The sequence below is a fragment of the Cyprinodon tularosa genome, unplaced genomic scaffold, assembly GCF_016077235.1.
Source record: "Cyprinodon tularosa strain WSP-4 unplaced genomic scaffold, ASM1607723v1 ctg1074, whole genome shotgun sequence".
Classification (NCBI taxonomy): Eukaryota; Metazoa; Chordata; class Actinopteri; order Cyprinodontiformes; family Cyprinodontidae; genus Cyprinodon; species Cyprinodon tularosa.
In genome coordinates this window covers 168,885-193,360 of record NW_024037865.1, presented here as the reverse complement: position 1 = coordinate 193,360, position 24,476 = coordinate 168,885, and the positions used below count along the sequence as shown (strand labels likewise).

Sequence of the window (24,476 nt, the reverse complement as noted above, 5' to 3'; positions counted from 1 at the left end):
CCATCTACGTGAGGGGATGTAGCTCAGTGCTAGAGCGCATGCTTAGCATGTATGATGTCCTGGGTTCAGTCCCCAGCATCTCCATGCTTTTAATATCAACACATTCCTCTGATCATTGCAGTGACTCCTGATTCATAATAATCATTAGTATGAATTAAGAAGCAAAGTGATTTGACTTAGATACAATGAAACAGAGAAACAGAGAGAGGATGTAACTCAAGCTTTCCAAATGGACATGGAAAAAGGTTTGCAGGTCTGGCATGATTAGGGACAGAACGAACAACATGTGTTTACTGATGAGTAAAGTCAAGCTAACAGAATAGACTGCACGCTACGCTATGCTACAGGAATATGTGTTGAGCTGTTGCTGAAGCTTGGACAAGCTTTATTTCACTAAGGGTTTAAACACTGATATAACATTAGTGTTCATGTGTTCCTCAGATACTCATTACATTTCCATTAGCAAGTATGACCAAGAGTCATTTAGTGGAATCCTGATGTCTATTCACTGCTAGCTATTTCAAAGAGGGTAAAGAATCATTTAACTAAAGGTTGTTGGTTCTTGATTAAGCAAATCACTCAATAAAACATTATTTGGCCAAATAACCTCATGGATTTGCATTGTGAATTGGTCTGAAAACATTCCAATTTCTATAAAATTAGTGAAAAGCTAATTTGATCATATCCAAAATTATTCCAGATAAACTTTGGTTTCAAACACAAAATCCATCTTAAACTGTAATATGGTTTTCAACCATGTTTCCCTTCCTCTTTCTACATAGTAGTTAGTTTAGTTTAGTTTTACTAGACTTAGTTGAGAGTGTTAAACTGAAATATGTTTGACTTGGAGCTGAATGATTTTTGTTAATAAACTCTTATATTTTGAACAGAAGTTGTGGTGAATTTATTCCATGTATGTGCAGAATTAACTGTTTGACAATGATTAGAGCTGGAATCACTCTTTCATTTATTGTTCTAACGTACAGCCAATAGGGCTGTGTGTCATAAACAGTATATAACAGCCGAAACAATATCTGATTAAATAAGATATTTTAACCCGCCCCATTTCAGGGATCGCAATAAACATCTTAAAGTATCAGAAGTATAAAATCGAATAGAACTGAACATTAAATTACAACACTCATAAATAGTTTATTGAAAAAGCAAAAAAAAAAGGACACCTGGAAAAAATATTCTGTATCACTGAGTTTAACAAAACAGTTGGGTGTGATACGTAGAGGTCAGAGCAGGGAGAAAATTCTTCTGGTCACTTGGATTGGATCCTACCGACTACGAAGAGATACAATGGAAGATACAAGGGAGGTTTCATTGCTATTCCAAATAGCAAGTCAGTGTTATTCCATACTACAGGAAAACCAACATAATAAGACTTTGCCAGTGGACCATATTAATGGCGCATAGCGTTAGCACTCGATCGTTTACACATTTCGTTGAATCCATCTACATGAGGGGATGTAGCTCAGTGGTAGAGCGCATGCTTTGCATGTATGAGGTCCTGGGTTCAGTCCCCAGCATCTCCATGCTTTTAATATCAACACATTTCTCTGATCATTAAAGTGACTCGTGATTCATAATAATCATTAGAAATTATGTAAATTAAGGGAGATCTCTGTTTCATTGCTATTCCAAATAACAATTCAGTGTTATTCCATTCTACAGTAGCACAAAAAAGTAGCACATAGCCATAGCACTCTAACTCATACCTCTATAAGAGTAGATCATAGTTATAGCGCTCTGTTTTTTACATATTTTAATAGATAATTACATGGGGATGTAGCTCAGTGGTAGAGCGCATGCTTTGCATGTATGATGTCCTAGGTTTAATCCCCAGCATCTCCATGCTTTTAATATCAACATATTCCTCTGATCATTGCAGTGACTCCTGATTCATGGTAATCATTAGAGATAAGGTGAATTAAGAAGCAAAGTGATTTGACTTAGATACAATGAAACAGAGAAACAGAGAGAGGATGTAACTCAAGCTTTCCAAATGGACATGGAAAAAGGTTTGCAGGTCTGGCATGATTAGGGACAGAACGAACAACATGTGTTTACTGATGAGTAAAGTCAAGCTAACAGAATAGACTGCACGCTACGCTATGCTACAGGAATATGTGTTGAGCTGTTGCTGAAGCTTGGACAAGCTTTATTTCACTAAGGGTTTAAACACTGATATAACATTAGTGTTCATGTGTTCCTCAGATACTCATTACATTTCCATTAGCAAGTATGACCAAGAGTCATTTAGTGGAATCCTGATGTCTATTCACTGCTAGCTATTTCAAAGAGGGTAAAGAATCATTTAACTAAAGGTTGTTGGTTCTTGATTAAGCAAATCACTCAATAAAACATTATTTGGCCAAATAATGTTTTATTCACCTCATGGATTTGCATTGTGAATTGGTCTGAAAACATTCCAATTTCTTTAAAATTAGTGAAAAGCTAATTTGATCATATCCAAAATTATTCCAGATAAACTTTGGTTTCAAACACAAAATCCATCTTAAACTGTAATATGGTTTTCAACCATGTTTCCCTTCCTCTTTCTACATAGTAGTTAGTTTAGTTTAGTTGAGTTTTACTAGACTTAGTTGAGAGTGTTAAACTGAAATATGTTTGACTTGGAGCTGAATGATTTTTGTTAATTAACTCCTTTATTTTGAACAGAAGTTGTGGTGAATTTATTCCATGTATGTGCAGAATTAACTGTTTGACAATGATTAGAGCTGGAATCACTCTTTCATTTATTGTTCTAACGTACAGCCAATAGGGCTGTGTGTCATAAACAGTATATAACAGCTGAAACAATATCTGATTAAATAAGATATTTTAACCCGCCCCATTTCAGGGATCGCAATAAACATCTTAAAGTATCAGAAGTATAAATTCCCAGCTGGCTGGGAATAGAACTGAACATTAAAATACAACACTCATAAATAGTTTATTGAAAAAGCAAAAAAAAAAGGACACCTGGAATAAATATTCTGTATCACTGAGTTTAACAAAACAGTTGGGTGTGATACGTAGAGGTCAGAGCAGGGAGAAAATTCTTCTGGTCACTTGGATTGGATCCTACCGACTACGAAGAGATACAATGGAAGATACAAGGGAGGTTTCATTGCTATTTCAAATAGCAAGTCAGTGTTATTCCATACTACAGGAAAACCAACATAATAAGACTTTGCCAGTGGACCATATTAATGGCGCATAGCGTTAGCACTCGAGCCTTTACACATTTCGTTGAATCCATCTACATGAGGGGATGTAGCTCAGTGGTAGAGCGCATGCTTTGCATGTATGAGGTCCTGGGTTCAGTCCCCAGCATCTCCATGCTTTTAATATCAACACATTTCTCTGATCATTAAAGTGACTCGTGATTCATAATAATCATTAGAAATTATGTAAATTAAGGGAGATCTCTGTTTCATTGCTATTCCAAATAACAATTCAGTGTTATTCCATTCTACAGTAGCACAAAAAAGTAGCACATAGCCATAGCACTCTAACTCATACCTCTATAAGAGTAGATCATAGTTAGATAGCGCTTATGTTCTTTGGTACAATATTTGTTAATAGATAAGTTACAATGGGGATGTAACGTCCTTCAGTGGTAGAGAGCATGACTTATGCATGTGTATGATGTCTTAGAGTTTAATCCCCAGACATCTCCAAGTGTTTTTAATTTCAACTATTCCTCTGTATCATTGCAGTGACTCTCCTGATTACATGGTATCTTCATTAGTGATAGGTGAATTAAGAAGCAAGTGATTTGATTAGATTACTATCTGTAACAGAGAAGCAAAGTAGAAGAGGAGTAGATAACTCAGAAGCTTTCTCCAAATGGACTCATGAAAAAGGTGTGCAGTAACTGGCAATGATTAGGGAGAGAACGAAACAGCACATGGTTTACCGAGATGAGTAATGTAAAAGCGCTAACAGAATAGAATGAGTGCTACGCTATGCTAGAAAGGAAATAAGTGAGTGAGCTGTTGCTGAAGCTTGGACAAGCTTTATTTCACTAAAGGGGTTTAATACACTGATATAATTAGTGTTCATGTGTTCCTATGATACTCATTAATTTCACATTAGCAAGTATGACAAGAGTCATTTAGTTGGAATCCTGATGTCTATTCATTGCTAGCTATTTCAAGAGGCGTAAGAATCATTTAAACTAAAAGGATGTGGTTCTTGATTAAGAAAATCACTATATCAATAAACAACATTATTTGGCCAAATAATGTTTTATTCACCTCATGCGATTTGCATTGTGAATTGGTCTGAAAAAATCCAATTTCTATAAAATTAGTGAAAAGCTAATTGATCATATCCCCAAATTCTTCCAGATAAACTTTGGTTTCAAAACAAAAAATCCACTCTTAACATGTAATGATGTTTTAAACCATGTTCCCTTCCTTCTTTGTACATTAGTAGTTAGTTTAGTTTAGTTGAGTTTTACTACACTTTAGTTGAGAGTGTTAAACTAGGAAATATGTTGACTTGGAGCTGAATGATTTTTGTTAATAAACTCTTATATTTTGACAGAAGTTGTGGTGAATTTATTCCTGTATGTGCAGAATTAACTGTTTGTCCATGGTTATGCTGGAATCAATCTTTAATTTATTGTTCTAATTACAGCAATAAGGGCTGTGTGTCATAAAACAGTATATATCAGCCGAAACAAATATCTCCCCCCCCCGATTAAATATGATATTTTAACCCGCCCCATTCTGTGATCGCCAATAAACATCTTAAAGATCAGAAGTATAAAATCGGAATAGAACTGAACATAGATAAATTAAAACACTCATAAATAGTTTATTGAAAAAGCCAAAAAAAGGACACCTGGAATAAATATCTGTAATCACTGAGTTTAACAAAACAGTTGTGTGTGATTTTTTTTTTTTTTTCTTTTTTTTTACAGTAGAGGTCAGAGCAGGGAGAAAATTCTTCTGGTCACTTGGATTGGATCCTATCCGACTACGAAGAGATCAAAATGGAAGATACAAGGGTGGTTTCATTGCTATTCCACGTAGCAAGAGTCAAGTGTTATTCCGTATACTACAGGAAAACCAACATAATAGTGTTTTTGCCAGTAGGACCGATTATTAATGGCGCATAGCGTTAGCCACTACGCAGTGTTTCACATTCGTTTGAATCCATCTGTAGAGAGAAGGGGATGTCGCTCAGTGGTAGGTGCGCATGCTTTGATGTTATTGAGGTCCTGGGTTCAGTCCCCAGCATCATCCACTGCTTTTAATATCTAACAGATTCCTCTGATCACTTACGCAGTGGCTCTGAATTCATATAGAATCATTAGAAATAGTATGTGAAATTATGGGAGATCTCTGGTTGACTTGCTATTCCTAAATAGTACAGAATTCAGTGGTTATTCACATTACAGTAAGTGACATAGCGATAGCACTCTGTTGTTCACACATTTATCAAGGAAGGCTTTTACATGGAGGGATGTAATTCATACCTCTAATAAGAGTAGCGCATTAGTGATAGCGCGCTGTTTTTTTACATATTATATCAGTTAATTACATTGGGGATGTAGCTACAGTGTTAGAAAAAGCGCATGCTTGCATGTATGATGTCTCTGGTTCAATCCACCAGCTTCTCTATGATTTTGACTATAATGACATGATTACCTTTGATCCATTGTGAAGTGTACTACCTGATTTCATAGGTTAGAGTCATATAGGAGATGAGGGGAATTAAGAAGCAAATGTGATTTGACTTAAGGCCATTCATATGCCTCACGTATAAGAGCGGAGACGTGTGTGAGTAGTTTCATCGTCGGTTATAACGTCGTTTTCGTCCTTACTTGACACGAAAGTTGGGAGCTTACGCTTACGTCCGAAACAGGAACATTACGTGAGCAAATACTACCGGAAGAACGGTGGGGCGCTTAATTGAAGTTTTTGTACAAAATGCTCAACAATGAATCACAAAGAATGGTTAGAATGTTTTGGGCTTTAAACAATGTGCGGGATTCCGGCGAAGAAACGACTGTACTAGGAGCATTGTCCTAAGTCCAACTAATCCACTATGTGTCGCTATACTGATGTTGTAGTGTCCGGCGGTGCAATGGACAAATACGAAAAATGAAAGTTTATATAATAACGCTCTTCAAGGATAAGAAGATCGCGCGAGGCTCTGGGCATCACTAGTGAGGTTGTTCTGTCAAAGGCCAAGTGGGCTCGTCGAGAAGATTAGGGAGAGCTATGTGCGCACCCAATATTTAGCTGTGCGTGAGGTAAAAAAAGCGGCGATGGCTGACAAACTGGGGATGTCTGCAGCAGGCCCTCCAATTTTATAGAAAACGGCCTGGTGTGGGGCTTGTAGCCCTCTATATTCTCGTATCGAGCCACTGTGAGCAATGTTTCCATCTAACTTGCGGGAAGTGAGTGCTGTTTTGTAATAATTTTGTTTCGTACCCCCCTTTTCTCAAGTTTTGATATGACTTGCCTCTTAAGATTAATCGCGTCGTGTGGTTGGCCCTTTTTTTTTAGGTAGCTTCATTAATGGGACAGTCTGTAACGTGTTTTATTTGTACACAGATGATGTAAAGAGTGTCAAGTAAGATGACTGACATGGGTGAGATCTATTGCAGTGTAATCCCCTGCTACACTCAACCACCTGCAGCAGCAGCAAGCAGACGCAGCATACAGATCACCATCTTCACAGCCATTGTGGACAACTACCTCTGTGTCGACTGCGATCGAGAGAGTCCTTTGCCAGATAAGACTAGCCTATAGGACATAAAAAAAGAGGTTGTTGGAGGACATTCGACCCTATTTGATGCCGCGATGTCTTAGGGAGAATTCTCGATTGTACTCGAGCAAGAGAAAGAGTATTTCTATCCAGACATTTCCAGTAGGATCATGTAGCTTAAATGTTCAAATCTTAATCTTGCGCTTCTTCGAGTGTGTGCAAATGTATTTGCAAGGCCTTGGTCAAAAAGGGATCCATACGCGCCTTATGCTGACCTATATGGATGAGAGAGTTTGACATATCACTGATGTTTGTTGCTTTCACTCCGTTTATGGTTGCACTTTGGATTTTATTGGTTATTTTTTTACAAAATATAACAAAGCCTTGACTGCACTGTATAATTAGATGTGTTAAATCTATTTTGAGGTTAATACTAAATGAGTATAGATGTGTGAGATATGATTTATTAATCTATTTGTTTTATATATCTATATATATGTGTTTAATATATATATATGTTTAGCATAGATCTATGTATATGTTTTAAGATTATATATTTTATATAGTGTTATATATCTATTGTTTACTTATATTATATGTTTTTATATATTATATATGCTTGAAGTTATTTTAGTATATAATATATATATATAATTTATTTATATATATAGTACTATATCTAATATGTATTATATCCTAATATAATGATATAATATGATATGTTTATATAGTGTCTATATATATATATTATATATTATATATAAGATTATATATATGTGATAATATTATATATGTGTTTAGTAATATGATGTTATGTGATACAGATATTCTCATATTCGCTCTCAAATTTGACCTGTTTTGATGGTCATGGCATTGACTATGTCTGTGATGGCATGCTCTGTATGTGAACTGTAAAAATAAAAAAAGAAAAAGCTTCACAGTGTGATTGTGATTGATAGTAGTGCTTTATTTTTAATTGTTCGATGTACATGTTACGCTCTTTCTATCTAGCTAAATAAAAACATGTTGATTGGCGATATTTTTGCAGAACAGGCCCAAAGCTGTAATGTAGCGCGTGTAAAATTAAGTAAACATAAATAACAAACTAATGATGTCCTAGGGTCCCAACGTAGAGAGCTCCGTGTGCCTGTTCTTGCCACGTGAATCCACCTGCTACCTTGGCTAGTCGTGTTTGGAAAGAGTGCTCTTTAAAGATTTTCTTAAAGCCAGTCATCTTGCGAGACAGTTGTCTGACAGTATGTATGCCTCGAGAGCTCCGGAAGTTGGTGTCACCCTGGACCTAATCTCTCCACTTCGACTGTAGGCAGTTGCCATCTTCGTCGCACGTGGGTGTGGGGGATGTTAGCGGTATCGTGTCTCCTCGTCATCCTGTGTGGTCGTGTGGTGCGTTCAGGAAATTGTGGAGGATGAGGCATGCCGCTTGTTATGTCGCTTGCCGCTGTTCTATGCAGCACTCCTTAGGCACGCACAAGGATCCTTCCACACGGTGCTGCTTAAAACGCTCGAAATGCGTTGTTGTATCATGTTCTCGCACCGCGCGCCTGGGCCCTGGTTATATGTGCCGCAAGTTATACACTTTTGGTCGCTCGATGTGGACTGGACCGCTGTAGAAAAAGGGATGATAAAGACACAGAATGAATATGAGAAAAACTGTAGAACTTTGATTAGATAGATATGATGAGAGATTATAATATAATTAGAGGGTTGAAGATGCTGTGTCGCAATGTACATTTCATGTGAGAAATTTTACAAGAGTAGGTCTCATTGTTAATTTATGTCATTGTGTTGTCATGAGATGTGTTTGCGTTGCTTGGATATTGACGCGCATCAGGTTCAGGCGCTTTTGAGGAAGGCCTCTTCAGGCGACAAAACAACTGTGGGCCTTCCAGTCAGTCCATTCCCAGGCAACGGTGCATGAGGCTGAAGGAGGATGAAGCTGGAGACCTCGGATCTCGTGTTGTGCGCTCACTAAAAATCTGTGCGGGCAAAGAACTCCCGCGCGTCAGTCAGGCAAGCGTCATCAAAGTACCAATACAAGAGTCTATAATAAACCCTTTTGTATAATTAAAAAACAACTTCACGCTGTTGGCTGGCGCTTGCACTCGATAAGTTTGCTTCCCATCTATTGCCCCCAATGTACAATTTGGAAACTGCCCTGCTGCCAGAACTCACGTCGATCACCTCCCAGATCATCACCTTGCAGGGTACTTCTGAAAGTCCCGCTCGCAGTTCCTCCCTAGGACGAGCGCTGACACTACCTTTTCACACTCCCACCCTAACCGTGGAATCCCCAGTTTGTAGCTGGCTGCGTAGGCCTTGCTTGACTGGAATCCCAGGAGCCAAAAATGCCGTAAGGTCACGGCCAGGCGCGTGCCTCCCAATCGGTGCTCTGTGGGAAGCGGCATGTTGGATGCGGGGGGAAATGTGCCTCAAGGCAACTGTCAAAAGTGGGAGTCGGAATCATCACTGAAGTAGTTGGAAATGCCTAGCTCTGTTGTGTATCCGATTACCTCCGCTATAGGGCAACACCAATATTGAAAATTCCCCATTCAAAAGGGGCGACTGTATTCAATGGGCCTCTCGTTCCCACCGTTCTACTCTCGTTTTTTACTTTTTCTTTCGCGTTACGAGCAAAAGCCCAACAGAATCATCGCCGCGCATCTGGACCCATCGCCATGTTTTGATCAAGGACTGAATCATTTGGCACCCTAGCGATCGCCACCACTAGAGGAAATTGGGTTTATTGCGCACCTCAACTGGACGGAGGTATGAGGAGTCAACGGCTTAGAAACGTGCACGGACAGAAACTTCGGAGTGTGGCAGGCCACGAACGTGACCGGTACCTGAATGGGCCTTTAGTACCTGTAAGTTAAAACTGTGTCACATTATAATGTCTGCACTATTTACACAGCAAGAACTATCAACAGATGTTGGTTGTAATCATGCTCATATAGAATGTTTCTATTCTGTTCTGATGGAAAATGAGAGAACCCATAGTGTTCCGCTACATATGTAGAACTTTCTCAATGCTTTACATGGCTGGCACTGACAATATATAACGTGGAATTGCTCTGATTTACCATGTCACATATGTGGGATTCGAAAAAGATGTTGAAATGTATGAATGGTTGGAACCACAGGGAGTAGCGTATCGGAGATGGAGCGGAGTCCAACATGATCTCCCTCAGGCTTGGCCCTATCCTCAAGAGAATTTTTTTTAATATAGTTCGATAAAATGTTTGCTTTCAATTCATACAAGTGCACACGCGGGCTGTTTTTTGTTAATAGGTCACTTTTATACTTTTTATTACTTAAGTAGTTTTTGGAGTAGATAATTTTTCACTTTACTTGAGTAAGTGGTCTAGTTGATACTTCATACTTGCGTTACCAGAGTGTTTTTATAAACTGCAGTATCTATACTTGTACTTAAGTAAGACAAAATGTGTGTACTTTTGACCACCACTGCGTATGACTCTTTTTATCTGAAAGGGGGAATCATCTATTCGTGTCAGACTTAATGGCAAAATCATTTTCTCTCATGTTGTGCCCATATGCCTCTCGATAATTCTTTTTGGATATTGGGAACACTAGTGTCATTTTGTTCATCTTGACATGATGATTGTGGACTCAGCGGGGAATCTCTGCTAACACCCTGTTTCAGCCAAGGCCTCCACAGGCAAGTCACATGGGCAAGTCACAGGGTTTTGGACAACCACCAGCCCCTCTGTGTTGAGGACAGACAAAACACAGAGCCACACAGAATTCTCTCCTTTTCTCTTCTGCCTCGCCTTCTTTGCCTCTCTACCCTGCCTCAGGAAGCTGAGGTCTGCTTAAGCTGGTTCTCATCACAGTGGAGATGCGGGCCCCAGGGGAAACCAGATCTCCGATCCACAAGGATAAGTCAGAACCTTTCAGATCAAACTGCTTGCAAAACAGGATCATTTTGCTCTACACTTTCTCTGTTGAATTTCAGAATTATAGAACCTCAGACTGGAGAGAAGGACCTGCCTGATGAAACCAATGAGACAAGAACCCTGCTATGTGCAATGATCTGCAGAGCTTCAATGGATGAAACTCAGCTTTCCAAAGATGACATGGAAAAAGGTTTGCATGGTCTGAGCTCATGATGTAGGGAGAGGAACGAACAACATGTGGTTTACTGATGAGTAAGTCAAGTAACAGTATAGACTGCACGCTACGCTATGCTACAGGAATATAGTGTGTTGAGCTGTCTGCTAAGCTTGGACATATGACTTTATTTCACTATAGGGTTTAAACACTGATATAACATTTAGTGTTATGTGTTCATAGCAGATACTCTTTTACATCTTCCATTAGCAAGTATGAAAAGAGTGTCATTTAGTGGAATCCTGAGTTCTTTCACTGCTAGCTATTTCAAAGAAGGGTTAAAGAATTCATTTAACTAAAGTTATTGGTTCCTTGTTTAGCAAATCTCACTCCAATAAAAACATTATTTGGCAAAATAATGTTTATTCACCTCATGGATTTACATTGTCAATTGGTCTGACAAACATCAATTTCTATAAATTAGAGAAAAGGCAATATTGATCATATCCCAATTCTTCAGGATAAACTTTGGTTTCAAACACAAAAATCCATCTTAAACTGTAATATGGTTTTCAATCATGGTTCCTTCCCTTCTTTGTACATAGTGAGTTAGTTAGTTTAGGTGAGTTTTACTACACTTAGTTGAGAGCTGTTAAAACTGAGAATTTGTTTGACTTGGTGTCTGGAATGATTTTTGTTAATAAACTCTTATTTTTTGAACAGAAGTTGTGGTGAATTTATTACATATATGTGCAGAATTAATTGTTTGACAAAGGATTAGAGCTGGAATCACTCTTTCATTTATGTTACTAAAGTACAGCGAGTGTAACAGGGCTGTGTTGTCATAAAAAGTATATATAAGACGAACTACAATATGTCTTGATTAAATAAGATATTTTAACCCGCCCATTTCAGGGATCGCAATAAACATTTGAAAGTATCAGAAGTATAAAATGAATAGAAGCTGAACATTAAATTACAACAATCATAAATAGTTTATTGAAAAACAAAACAAAAAAAAAGGTGTCAACTGAAATAAGTATATTATTGTATTACGTGAGTTTTAACAAAACAGTTGATGTGTGCGATAGTGAGAGGTCAGGAGCAGGGAGAAAATTTTCTGGTCACTTGGATTGGTCCTACCGATACGAAGAGTACAATGGAACGACAGGAGTTAGAATCCCAGGCTTCAGTGCGTGTTGAATCATCATGGAGTTAAAGTTAGGCCCCCCACGTAGCTGTTCATACAAAAGTGCCTGAGCAGAGCCAGGCACTGATTGGGTAACTGTACGCAGGCAAAGCGTAGTCGTGGATCTCTGGTCCCCACTGGATCAACACCAACCCGTTCACGTTTCTAAACCGGTTTTCCCCCAATCAGGGACACACCCACTGAGAAAGCCCACTCTGGTGATTGTGGTTAAGTCTTCCCCATATTCAGGAACGTGGTCATTAGAGACTCCACAGGGACCATAGTCAAATGTGTTTGCCGGGGGCCAGAACGGGCGACATCAAATCATACTGAAAACTATGGCTAAGGATAAGGTTAAATACAGTAAGATTGTCTAAGTCAAGCCTGGTGTAATGACAGACCCGGTTTACGACGATCGCGCAGAGTCACTATGAACCGTAGTGTGCTTGGTGTGTAAGTTTGTCCAAAAAATTGTCCCACCCCGACTCCGTAAATTTTCTCTGGTCCCCTCCCCTGATCTGAACCACTGTGATGACTTGTTTAGCCGCATGTCGTCATTCAACCGTGGATGTCTAAGGTGGTGTCCTGAAAAACAAAAACGTGGCTACATTAATTAATTGGCAAATCTTTTGGCGGAAAGTCCTAGGTGGATTCGGTAGAGACGTCAGATCCATCCATTTGGATGGCTGCAGCTCTTCTTTTAGGGAATCTGGCCACATTTATTAGTCCTCAAACCCTGACCACCCAGGGGTGCAGACTCAGGAAGCAGAGTTGTAGTTTAACACACATGTCATCGTGCAGGTATCTCTCACTGGTTAACCCCATCGTTACACCATACCAGACAGTGTCTTGCCCACGACCAATAATCTAATAAAATGTAGCAAGACTTCCAAAGGAGTAAATCATGAGATGAATCTAATTAAAATCCAAATAACTCCCATTGGGGAAAAAGTTAAAACTCAATTTAAAATGCGTCTGTTTAACATAAGATCGCTTTCCTCTAAAAAGTCTATTAGTTAATGGACTTGATTTGTGATAATCCATTGACTTGTTTTGCCTTACGTGGAAACCCTGGCTGCAGCAAGAGGACCCTTATGTGAGCATAAGTGAGGGCCAACTCCCTTCAAGCTATTTAAATTTTTCACCATCCCAGAAGAGTCTGGGCGAGAGGAGGAGTAGCAACAATCTTCCAGTATGACTTATACTGATTACTCCCGAAACAATTAATACCTACAACACTCTTTTGAACATTGTAACCTCTCTTAAGTTTGACTGAATCCATAAATGATTCAGAGGCAAGAAAATCCTCGCTCTTTTTGTAACTAGTTGTATTGTCCTACCAGGTCCTTACTCTGACTTTTTAGTTTTAGATGACGTTGTTCAGAGTTCCTTTCTAGACTCTTGGTATGCTAATATGACAGAGTTATCATAGTGGGAGAGAGTTTTAACTATCCATGCTTGGCACAATTGAAAGGCGCAAGAGCTGAGTAGGAGCCAGATATATTATAATGCTTGTCTTGAGGACACTAGTTGGGGGGGAACTTGTTCAGAGTAGTGAGTGGTCCTCCCACGCCTATTCTCATCTTCAATGCTCACGCTTGGATGATCGCACGTGTGCTGAGAGAATACGGCATAGAATGTGAAGAAAATAATCGTATTCCTTCACAACCTCTGTCCTCCTCTGCACCAGCTTTCTAATAACTTCAGATTGTAGTTTAACAGAGTTCTGTCCTTCCCGCATATAATAAGTAAGGTTCAAATTTAGTAAGTCTTTATTCAGATGTGCAGTTGTCTAAAAAAATTTTAAAGAATCTGAGCTTCACTTTTCTCTCTCCTCTGCTGTCACTGACGCAGTGCTGACAGAGTGGAAGAATAAAGACTTAGCTGATTGTCCTAGATCTTGTCACAGGTTGTAGCATCGATTTTGTTGATGGGGTTGCTCGATCTCCTGCGTATTGCCTTAGACAGACCAGTCCTTAGAAAATGAAAAGAAACCCGTTAAAAAGCTTAGATACGCGTTGCTCCTTGGTTTAATGCAGAGCTGCTTACGTTTTGAAGCAAAATTCTGGTATTCAAAATGGATATGTAAAGAATCGTCTCCACAGGCCTGCGAGAGTCCTTCGCTAGGTCTGGGAAATAATGGTTGATGCTTATAAGAGGACCTTTAGTAAAGCTGGAAGCAGGGTCTTCTCCATCATTTAATGTATGGGAGGAATAAGAATTACTCTAGATTTCGTATTTGATACCTACAGTTGCAAACTTCACCCTCGAGCCATAGCTCTGTTGAAACAGTCCATTCCACCTGCTCTTAGCAGCAATGACTTTGTATGGGATGTGTGTATTTAGCATAAGAGAATCTTGTATTAAAACATCTGGATCACAAGCAGTCCTCTTATCCGACGATTTGTACCTGAGTTAGTCATGGAATCTGAACCGGGTTATAGGTGCTTTGATCCAGTTGAAATCTCCCCCTGATATTAGCAAAATTATTTGTCTTCGCATCTCAGCATTCCAATCACCGCTGTATGTTAGATCCAGTTCCAACCAGGGTGTATTTTACAGGATGGTATGGCCCTTTGATCTCCTCCTCCATTTTAGAATGTGATTAATCGTCTGTTACAGGGATATGTACCTAAGCTTTTAAGGTTGGCTGTAATTAAACCTCTGCGAAGAAACCGTCTCTTGGACCATGGGTGACTTGGTCAATTATAGACTATATCAATCTTCCTTTGTTATTCCTCAAAAATTCTGAGAAAGTAGGTTGCCTCAGAACAAGGTTTTGCGATCACTTACACCATAATGAACTTGTTTGAAGAGTTTCCGTCTGGCTTTGAAGAGCTCATCATAAGCACTGAAACAGATTCTGGTGAAAAGTCGAATGATAATGTGCGCGCCCTCAGATATTGGACTTGTGTATCTGTGCTGTCGATTTGGAACTTAGTGCTGCATTTAGATACAGTTGACCATAATATTCTTTTAGAAAGACTTGAATATATTGTTGGAATTAAAGGAACCAGCACTAGACTGGTTTGTAAATCTTGTATCTATCTGATCGAATTCAGTTTGTTCATGTTAATGATAGATCTTCAACACGCTCAAAGGTTACCTGTGGAGTACCACAGGGATCAGTGCTAGGACCAATTCTCTTTACTTTATACATGCTCCCAATTGGTAGAGTTATTAGACAGCATGGGATTAATTTCCACTGTTATGCTGATGATACCCAGCTATATCTGTCTATAAATCCAGATGAAGCTAACCCATTACATAGATTACAGGCATGTCTTGAAGACATAAAAACCTGGATGACTCTTAACTTTCTGCTTCTGAATGAAGATAAAACAGAAGTTATAGTCTTTGGACCAGAGTCTCTGAAAAAGAAACTGATTAGCCAGTCACTTCATTTGGATGGGATTAAACTGATTTCAGATAATAAAGTAAAAAATCTTGGTGTTATTTTTGATCAGGACCTGTCATTTAAATCCCATATCAAAGAGGTTTCTAGAATTTCCTTCTTTCATCTGAGGAACATTGCAAAAATTAGAAATATCCTGTCCAGGGGTGATGCTGAGAAACTAGTCCATGCATTTGTTACTTCAAGGCTGGACTATTGTAATTCTTTACTATCAGGAAGTCCACAAACTGTAGTTAAAAGCCTTCAGCTGATCCAAAATGCTGCAGCCAGAGTTCTAATGAAAATTAAAAAGAGAGATCATATCTCGCCTATCCTGGCTTCTCTTCATTGGCTTCCTGTTAAATCAAGAATTGAATTTAAAATCCTCCTTCTCACATATAAAGCCTTAAATGGCCAAGCACCATCTTATATCAGAGATCTGATTGTTCCTTATGTTCCTAACAGAGCACTTCGCTCTCAATCTGCAGGTTTACTAGTGGTTCCTAGAATTTCTAAAAGTAGAATGGGAGGCAGATCTTTTAGTTATCAGGCTCCTCTCCTGTGGAACCAACTACCAGTTTTAGTCCGTGAGGCAGACACCCTGTCTACTTTTAAGGCTAGGCTTAAAACTTTCCTTTTTGATAAAGCTTATAGTTAGGGTGGCTCAGGTTATCCTGAGCTATCTCTATAGTTATGCTGCTATAGGCTTAGACTTTTGGAGGACATAGGGACCCCCATTTCATCATTCTGCTTCATTCTCTCTCTGTTCTCCTATTCTGCAGAATCTGTTAGTTCAATCTCTAACCATCTGCTCTCTCTGCTTTTCCTCAGAGTAGCTTTGCCTCGTCTGTTCCTGTTTGGCTGTGACGTCATCCTGGAAAGAAACATCAGCTGTGCTGCTTCCATCAACACCCTTGTTTATAGATGTTGGAGATCGGCCTGTTTTCCAGTGTGGTCCTGTTTCTCTGGCCGTGACTGAGTGGATGTGCTCTCTTCGTCCTCTGGCATGGGAGCTGCCTTGGAGCTCGTCTGCCTGGCTGTGTGTTTCCTGGACGGGGCCGCCTTTTACAGCTGCTTTTTGTATCTCTGTTTCTGTCTCCTTGAACCCCAGTCGGCCTCGGCAGATGGCCGCTCACACTGAGCCTGGTTCTGCTGGAGGTTTCTTCCTGTTAAAAGGGAGTTTTTCCTCTCCACTGTCGCTACAAGCATGCTTAGTGTGGGGGATTGTATTTGAGTCAATGAGTCAATGCAATCAACTGGTTTTCCTTAGATAAAAAACTTTGTATCAATTTGACTGTATGATCTGGTTGAACTGTAAAGTGCCTTGAGATGACATGTGTTGTGAATTTGGCGCTATATAAATAAACTGAATTGAATTGACACAAGGGAGGTTTCATTGCTATTCCAAATAGCAAGTCAGTGTTATTCCATACTACAGGAAAACCAACATAATAAGATTTTGCCAGTGGACCATATTAATGGCGCATAGCGTTAGCACTCGAGCGTTTACACATTTCGTTGAATCCATCTACATGAGGGGATGTAGCTCAGTGGTAGAGTGCATGCTTTGCATGTATGAGGTGCTTGGTTCAGTCCCCAGCATCTCCATGCTTTTAATATCAACACATTCCTCTGATCATTACAGTGACTCCTGATTCATAATAATCATTAGAAATTATGTGAATTAAGGGAGATCTCTGTTTCATTGCTATTCCAAATAACAATTCAGTGTTATTCCATACTACAGTAGCACATAGCGATAGCACTCTGTTGTTCACACATTTTATCAAGGAGCTTTACATGGAGGGATGTAACTCATACCTCTATAAGAGTAGAGCATAGTTATAGCGCTCTGTTTTTTTACATATTTTATCAGTTAATCACATGGGGATGTAGCTCAGTGGTAGAGCGCATGCTTTGCATGTATGATGTCCTGGGTTCAATCCCCAGCATCTCCATGATTTTAATATCAACATATTCCTCTGATCATTGCAGTGACTCCTGATTCATGGTAATCTTTAGAGATGAGGTGAATTAAGAAGCAAATGTGATTTGACTTAGATACCATGTAAGATAAACTGTGTCACATAATAATGTTGCAAATTAACAGCAGAACCACAGATGTTGGTTATCATGCAATAGAATCTTTTCTATTATTCTGTGCAAATGACAGAACCCATAGTTTCTTACATATGTAGAACTTTCTTAATGCTTTAACATGGCTGGCACTAACAATATAAACTTGCATTGTCTATACCATGCTACAATGTGGGATTCAGAAAAAGATGTTGAAATGTCTGAAAGGTTGGACACAGGCGAGAGCGTATTGGGAGATTGAGATGGAGACCAACATGAACTCCCTCATCCTTGGCCCTATCTCAGAGAATTTTTTTAAATAGTCGAAAAATTTTGCTTTCAATTCATACAGAGCCATCTGGCTGTTTTTTTTAAAGGTAACTTTATACTTTTATACTTTAAGTAGTTTTTGGAGTAGATACTTTTTCACTTTTACTTGAGTAAAGAGGTCAAGTTGATACTTCAACTTTTACCAGAGTGTTTTTAAACTGCAGTATCTATACTTCTACTTAAGTAACAAATGTGTGTACTGTTGACACCACTGCTTATGACTCATTTTAATGAAAAGGGGGAATCATCTATTCTGTGTCAGACTTAAGCAAAAGTCATTTTCACTCATGTTGTGCCATATGCCATGATCATACTTTTTGGATATTGGGAACCAGTGTCCATATTTCATCTTGACATGATGATGTGGAATCAGCTGGGGAATCTCTGCAACAACCCTGTTTCAGCCAAGGCCTCCACAGGCAAGTCACATGGCAAGTCACAGAGGTTTGACCGACCACCAGCCCCCTCTGTGTGAGTACAGACAAAACCACAGAGCACACAGAATTCTCTCTCTTTTCTCTTCTGCTCCTGCCTTCTTTGCCTCCTCTACCCTGCCCAGGAAGCTGAGGTCTGCTTAAGCTGGTTCTCCATCACAGTGGAGATGCGGGCCCCAGGGGAACCAGATCTCCAGAACCATCAAGGATAAGTCAGAACCTTTCAGAATCAAACTGCTGCAAAACAGACATTTTGCAACACATTTCTCTTGAGTTTCAGAACTTATAGAACCAGACTGGAGAGAAGGACTGCCTGATGAACCACTGAGACAAAGAACCCCTGCTGTGCAATGACTGCAGAGCTGCAAATGGATGAAACTCAAGCTTTCCAAATGGACATGGAAAAAGGTTTGCAGGTCTGGCATGATTAGGGACAGAACGAACAACATGTGTTTACTGATGAGTAAAGTCAAGCTAACAGAATAGACTGCACGCTACGCTATGCTACAGGAATATGTGTTGAGCTGTTGCTGAAGCTTGGACAAGCTTTATTTCACTAAGGGTTTAAACACTGATATAACATTAGTGTTCATGTGTTCCTCAGATACTCATTACATTTCCATTAGCAAGTATGACCAAGAGTCATTTAGTGGAATCCTGATGTCTATTCATTGCTAGCTATTTCAAAGAGGGTAAAGAATCATTTAACTAAAGGTTGTTGGTTCTTGTTTAAGCAAATCACTCAATAAAACATTATTTGGCCAAATAATGTTTTATTCACCTCATGGATTTGCATTGTGAATTGGTCTGAAAACATTCCAATTTCTTTAAAATTAGTTAAAAGCTAATTTGATCATATCTAAAATTCTTCCAGATAAACTTTGGTTTCAAACACAAAATCCATCTTAAACTGTAATATGGTTTTCAACCATGTTTCCCTTCCTCTTTGTACATAGTAGTTAGTTTAGTTGAGTTTTACTAGACTTAGTTGAGAGTGTTAACCGGAAATATGTTTGACTTGGAGCTGAATGATTTTTCTTAATAAACTCTTATATTTTGAACAGAAGTTGTGGTGAATTTATTCCATGTATGTGCAGAATTAACTGTTTGACAATGATTAGAGCTGGAATCACTCTTTCATTTATTGTTCTAACGTACAGCCAATAGGGATGTGTGTCATAAACAGTATATAACAGCCGAAACAATATCTGATTAAATAAGATATTTTAACCCGCCCCATTTCAGGGATCGCAATAAACATCTTAAAGTATCAGAAGTATAAATTCCCAGCTGGCTGGGAATAGAACTGAACATTAAAATACAACACTCATAAATAGTTTATTGAAAAAGCAAAAAAAAAAAAGAAGGACACCTGGAATAAATATTCTGTATCACTAAGTTTAACAAAACAGTTGGGTGTGATACGTAGAGGTCAGAGCAGGGAGAAAATTCTTCTGGTCACTTGGATTGGATCCTACCGACTACGAAGAGATACAATGGAAGACACAAGGGAGGTTTCATTGCTATTCCACATAGCAAGTCTTTGTTATTCCATACTACAGGAAAACCAACATAATAAGATTTTGCCAGTGGACCATATTAATAGTGCATAGCGTTAGCACTCGAGCGTTTACACATTTCGTTGAATCCATCTACATGAGGGGATGTAGCTCAGTGGTAGAGTGCATTCTTTGCATGTATGAGGTCCTGGGTTCAGTCCCCAGCATCTCCATGATTTTAATATCAATATATTCCTCTGATCATTGCAGTGACTCCTGATTCATGGTAATCATCAGAGATGAGGTGAATTAAGAAGCAAATTTGATTTGACTTAGATACCATGTAAGATAAACTGTGTCACATAATAATGTTGCAAATTAACAGCAGAACCACAGATGTTGGTTATCATGCAATAGAATGTATTCTATTCTTCTGTGCAAATGACAGAACCCATAGTTTCGTACATATGTAGAGCTTTCTCAATGCTTTAACATGGCTGGCACTAACAATATAAACGTGAATTGTCTATACCATGCTACAATGTGGGATTCAGAAAAAGATGTTGAAATGTCTGAAAGGTTGGACACAGGCGAGAGCGTATCGGGAGATGGAGACGGAGACCACCATGACCTCCCTCAGGCTTGGCCCTATCTCAGAGAATTTTTTTAAATAGTCAAAAAATTTTGCTTTCAATTCATACAGAGCCATCTGGCTGTTTTTTTTAAGGTTACTTTATACTTTTATACTTTAAGTAGTTTTTGGAGTAGATACTTTTTCACTTTTACTTGAGTAAAGAGGTCAAGTTGATACTTCAACCTTTACCAGAGTGTTTTTAAACTGCAGTATCTACACTCACCAGCCACTTTATTAGGTACACCCGTCCAACTGCTCGTTAACCCTTAATTTCTAAGCAGCCAATCACATGGCGGCAACTCAGTGCATTTAGGCATGTAGACATGCTCAAGACAATCTCCTGCAGTTCAAACCGAGCATCACTATGGGGAAGAAAGGTGATTTGAGTGACTTTGAACGTGGCATGATTGTTGGTGCCAGAAGGGCTGGTCTGAGTATTTCAGAAACTGCTGATCTACTGGGATTTTCACGCACAACCATCTCTAGGGTTTACAGAGAATGGTCCGAAAAAGAAAAAAACATCCAGTGAGCGGCAGTTCTGTGGGCGGAAATGCCTTGTTGATGCCAGAGGTCAGAGGAGAATGGCCAGACTGGTTCGAGCTGATAGAAGGGCAACAGTGACTCAAATAACCACCCGTTACAACCAAGGTGGGCAGAAGAGCATCTCTGAACGCACAGTACGTCGAACTTTGAGGCAGATGGGCTACAGCAGCAGAAGACCACACCGGGTGCCACTCCTTTCAGCTAAGAACAGGAAACTGAGGCTACAATTTGCACAAGCTCATCGAAATTGGACAATAGAAGATTGGAAAAACGTTGCCTGGTCTGATGAGTCTCGATTTCTGCTGCTACATTCGGATGGTAGGGTCAGAATTTGGCGTCTACAACATGAAAATATGGATCCATCCTGCCTTGTATCAACGGTTCAGGCTGGTGGTGGTGGTGTCATGGTGTGTGGAATATTTTCTTGGCACTCTTTGAGCCCCTTGGTACCAATTGAGCATCGTTGCAACGCCACAGCCTACCTGAGTATTGTTGCTGACCATGTCCATCCCTTTATGACCACAATGTACCCAACTTCTGATGGCTACTTTCAGCAGGCTAATGCGCCATGTCATAAAGCTGGAATCATCTCAGACTGGTTTCTTGAACATGACAATGAGTTCACTGTACTCAAATGGCCTCCACAGTGACCAGATCTCAATCCAATAGAGCATCTTTGGGATGTGGTGGAACGGGAGATTCGCATCATGGATGTGCAGCCGACAAATCTGCAGCAACTGTGTGATGCCATCATGTCAATATGGACCAAACTCCCTGAGGAATGCTTCCAGCACCTTGTTGAATCTATGCCACCAAGAATTGAGGCAGTTCTGAAGGCAAAAGGGGGTCCAACCCGTTACTAGCATGGGGTACCTAATAAAGTGGCCGGTGAGTGTATACTTCTACTTAAGTAACAAATGTGTGTACTTTTGACACCACTGCTTATGACTCATTTTAATGAAAAGGGGGAATCGTCTATTCTGTGTCAGACTTAAGCAAAAGTCATTTTCACTCATGTTGTGCCATATGCCATGATCATACTTTTTGGATATTGGGAACCAGTGTCCATATTTCATCTTGACATGATGATGTGGAATCAGCTGGGGAATCTCTGCAACAACCCTGTTTCAGCCAAGGCCTCCACAGACAAGTCATGTGGCAAGTCACAGAGGTTTGACCAACCACCAGCCCCCTCTGTGTGAGGACAGACAAAACCACAGAGCACACAGAATTCTCTCTCTTTTCTCTTCTGCTCCTGCCTTCTTTGCCTCCTCTACCCTGCCCAGGAAGCTGAGGTCTGCTTAAGCTGGTTCTCCACCACAGTGGAGATGCGGGCCCCAGGGGAACCAGATCTCCAGAACCATCAAGGATAAGTCAGAACCTTTCAGAATCAAACTGCTGCAAAACAGACATTTTGCAACACATTTCTCTGGAGTTTCAGAACTTATAGAACCAGACTGGAGAGAAGGACTGCCTGATGAACCACTGAGACAAAGAACCCCTGCTGTGCAAATGGATGAAACTCAAGCTTTCCAAATGGACATGGAAAAAGGTTTGCAGGTCTGGCATGATTAGGGACAGAACGAACAACATGTGTTTACTGATGAGTAAAGTCAAGCTAACAGAATAGACTGCACGCTACGCTATGCTACAGGAATATGTGTTGAGCTGTTGCTGAAGCTTGGACAAGCTTTATTTCACTAAGGGTTTAAACACTGATATAACATTAGTGTTCATGTGTTCCTCAGATACTCATTACATTTCCATTAGCAAGTATGACCAAGAGTCATTTAGTGGAATCCTGATGTCTATTCACTGCTAGCTATTTCAAAGAGGGTAAAGAATCATTTAAATAAAGGTTGTTGGTTCTTGTTTAAGCAAATCACTCAATAAAACATTATTTGGCCAAATAACCTCATGGATTTACATTGTGAATTGGTCTGAAAACATTCCAATTTCTATCAAATTAGTGAAAAGCTAATTTGAACATATCTCAAATTCTTCCAGATAAACTTTGGTTTCAAACACAAAATCCATCTTAAACTGTAATATGGTTTTCAACCATGTTTCCCTTCCTCTTTGTAGATAGTAGTTAGTTTAGTTTAGTTGAGTTTTACTAGACTTAGTTGAGAGTGTTAAACTGAAATATGTTTGACTTGGAGCTGAATGATTTTTGTTAATAAACTCTTATATTTTGAACAGAAGTTGTGGTGAATTTATTCCATATATGTGCAGAATTAACTGTTTGACCATGATTAGAGCTCGAATCACTCTTTCATTTATTGTTCTAACGTACAGCCAATAGGGCTGTGTGTCATAAACAGTATATAACAGCCGAAACAATATCTGTAAAATAAGATATTTTAACCCGCCCCATTTCAGGGATCGCAATAAACATCTTAAAGTATCAGAAGTATAAATTCCCAGCTGGCTGGGAATAGAACTGATCATTAAATTACAGCACTCATAAATAGTATATTGAAAAAGCAAAAAAAAAGGACACCTGGAATAAATATTCTGTATCACTGAGTTTAACAAAACAGTTGGGTGTGATACGTAGAGGTCAGAGCAGGGAGAAAATTCTTCTGGTCCCTTGGATTGGATCCTACCGACTACGAAGAGATACAATGGAGGATACAAGGGAGGTTTCATTGCTATTCCAAATAGCAAGTCTTTGTTATTCCATACTACAGGAAAACCAACATAATAAGATTTTGCCAGTTGACCATATCAATGGCGCATACCGTTAGCACTCGAGCGTTTACACATTTCGTTGAATCCATCTACATGAGGGGATGTAGCTCAGTGGTAGAGCGCATGCTTAGCATGTATGAGGTCCTGGGTTCAGTCCCCAGCATCTCCATGCTTTTAATATCAACACATTCCTCTGATCATTACAGTGACTCCTGATTCATAATAATCATTAGAAATTATGTGACTTAAGGGAGATCTCTGTTTCATTGCTATTCCAAATAACAATTCAGTGTTATTCCATTCTACAGTAGCACATAGCGATAGCACTCTGTTGTTCACACATTTTATCAAGGAGCTTTACATGGAGGGATGTAATTCATACCTCTATAACAGTAGATCATAGTTATAGCGCTCTGTTTTTTACATATTTTATCAGCTAATTACATGGGGATGTAGCTCAGTGGTAGAGCGCATGCTTTGCATGTATAATGTCCTGGGTTCAATCCCCAGCATCTCCATGATTTTAATATCAACATATTCCTCTGATCATTGCAGTGACTCCTGATTCATAATAATCATTAGAGATGAGGTGAATTAAGAAGCAATTGTGATTTGACTTAGATACCATGTAAGATAAACTGTGTCACATAATAATATGGTGCAAATTAACAGCAGAACCACAAATGTTGGTTATCAAGCAATAAAATGTTTTCTATTCTTCTGTGCAAATGACAGAACCCATAGTTTCGTACATATGTAGAACTTTCTTAATGCTTTAACATGGCTGGCACTAACTATATAAACGTGAATTGTCTATATCATGCTACAATTGTTTAAAATTAAGAATTTTATTTCA

General features: G+C 39.2%; 8 non-coding genes across 8 annotated transcripts; all 8 read left to right on the top strand.

The window, feature by feature from the left end:
• The first annotated feature begins 12 nt into the window (after positions 1-12).
• On the top strand, positions 13-84 carry trnaa-agc. Its single transcript has one exon. It is a non-coding gene; the product is annotated as a tRNA-Ala (tRNA).
• Positions 85-1,469: 1,385 nt separating this feature from the next.
• On the top strand, positions 1,470-1,541 carry trnaa-ugc. The gene has a single exon. It is a non-coding gene; the product is annotated as a tRNA-Ala (tRNA).
• Positions 1,542-1,788: 247 nt separating this feature from the next.
• Positions 1,789-1,860, top strand: trnaa-ugc. The gene has a single exon. It is a non-coding gene; the product is annotated as a tRNA-Ala (tRNA).
• Positions 1,861-3,279: 1,419 nt separating this feature from the next.
• Positions 3,280-3,351, top strand: trnaa-ugc. The gene has a single exon. It is a non-coding gene; the product is annotated as a tRNA-Ala (tRNA).
• A 13,945-nt stretch (positions 3,352-17,296) lies between these two features.
• On the top strand, positions 17,297-17,368 carry trnaa-ugc. Its single transcript has one exon. It is a non-coding gene; the product is annotated as a tRNA-Ala (tRNA).
• A 2,542-nt stretch (positions 17,369-19,910) lies between these two features.
• On the top strand, positions 19,911-19,982 carry trnaa-ugc. The gene has a single exon. It is a non-coding gene; the product is annotated as a tRNA-Ala (tRNA).
• A 3,735-nt stretch (positions 19,983-23,717) lies between these two features.
• On the top strand, positions 23,718-23,789 carry trnaa-agc. Its single transcript has one exon. It is a non-coding gene; the product is annotated as a tRNA-Ala (tRNA).
• Positions 23,790-24,066: 277 nt separating this feature from the next.
• trnaa-ugc lies at positions 24,067-24,138 on the top strand. The gene has a single exon. It is a non-coding gene; the product is annotated as a tRNA-Ala (tRNA).
• Positions 24,139-24,476: the final 338 nt, after the last annotated feature.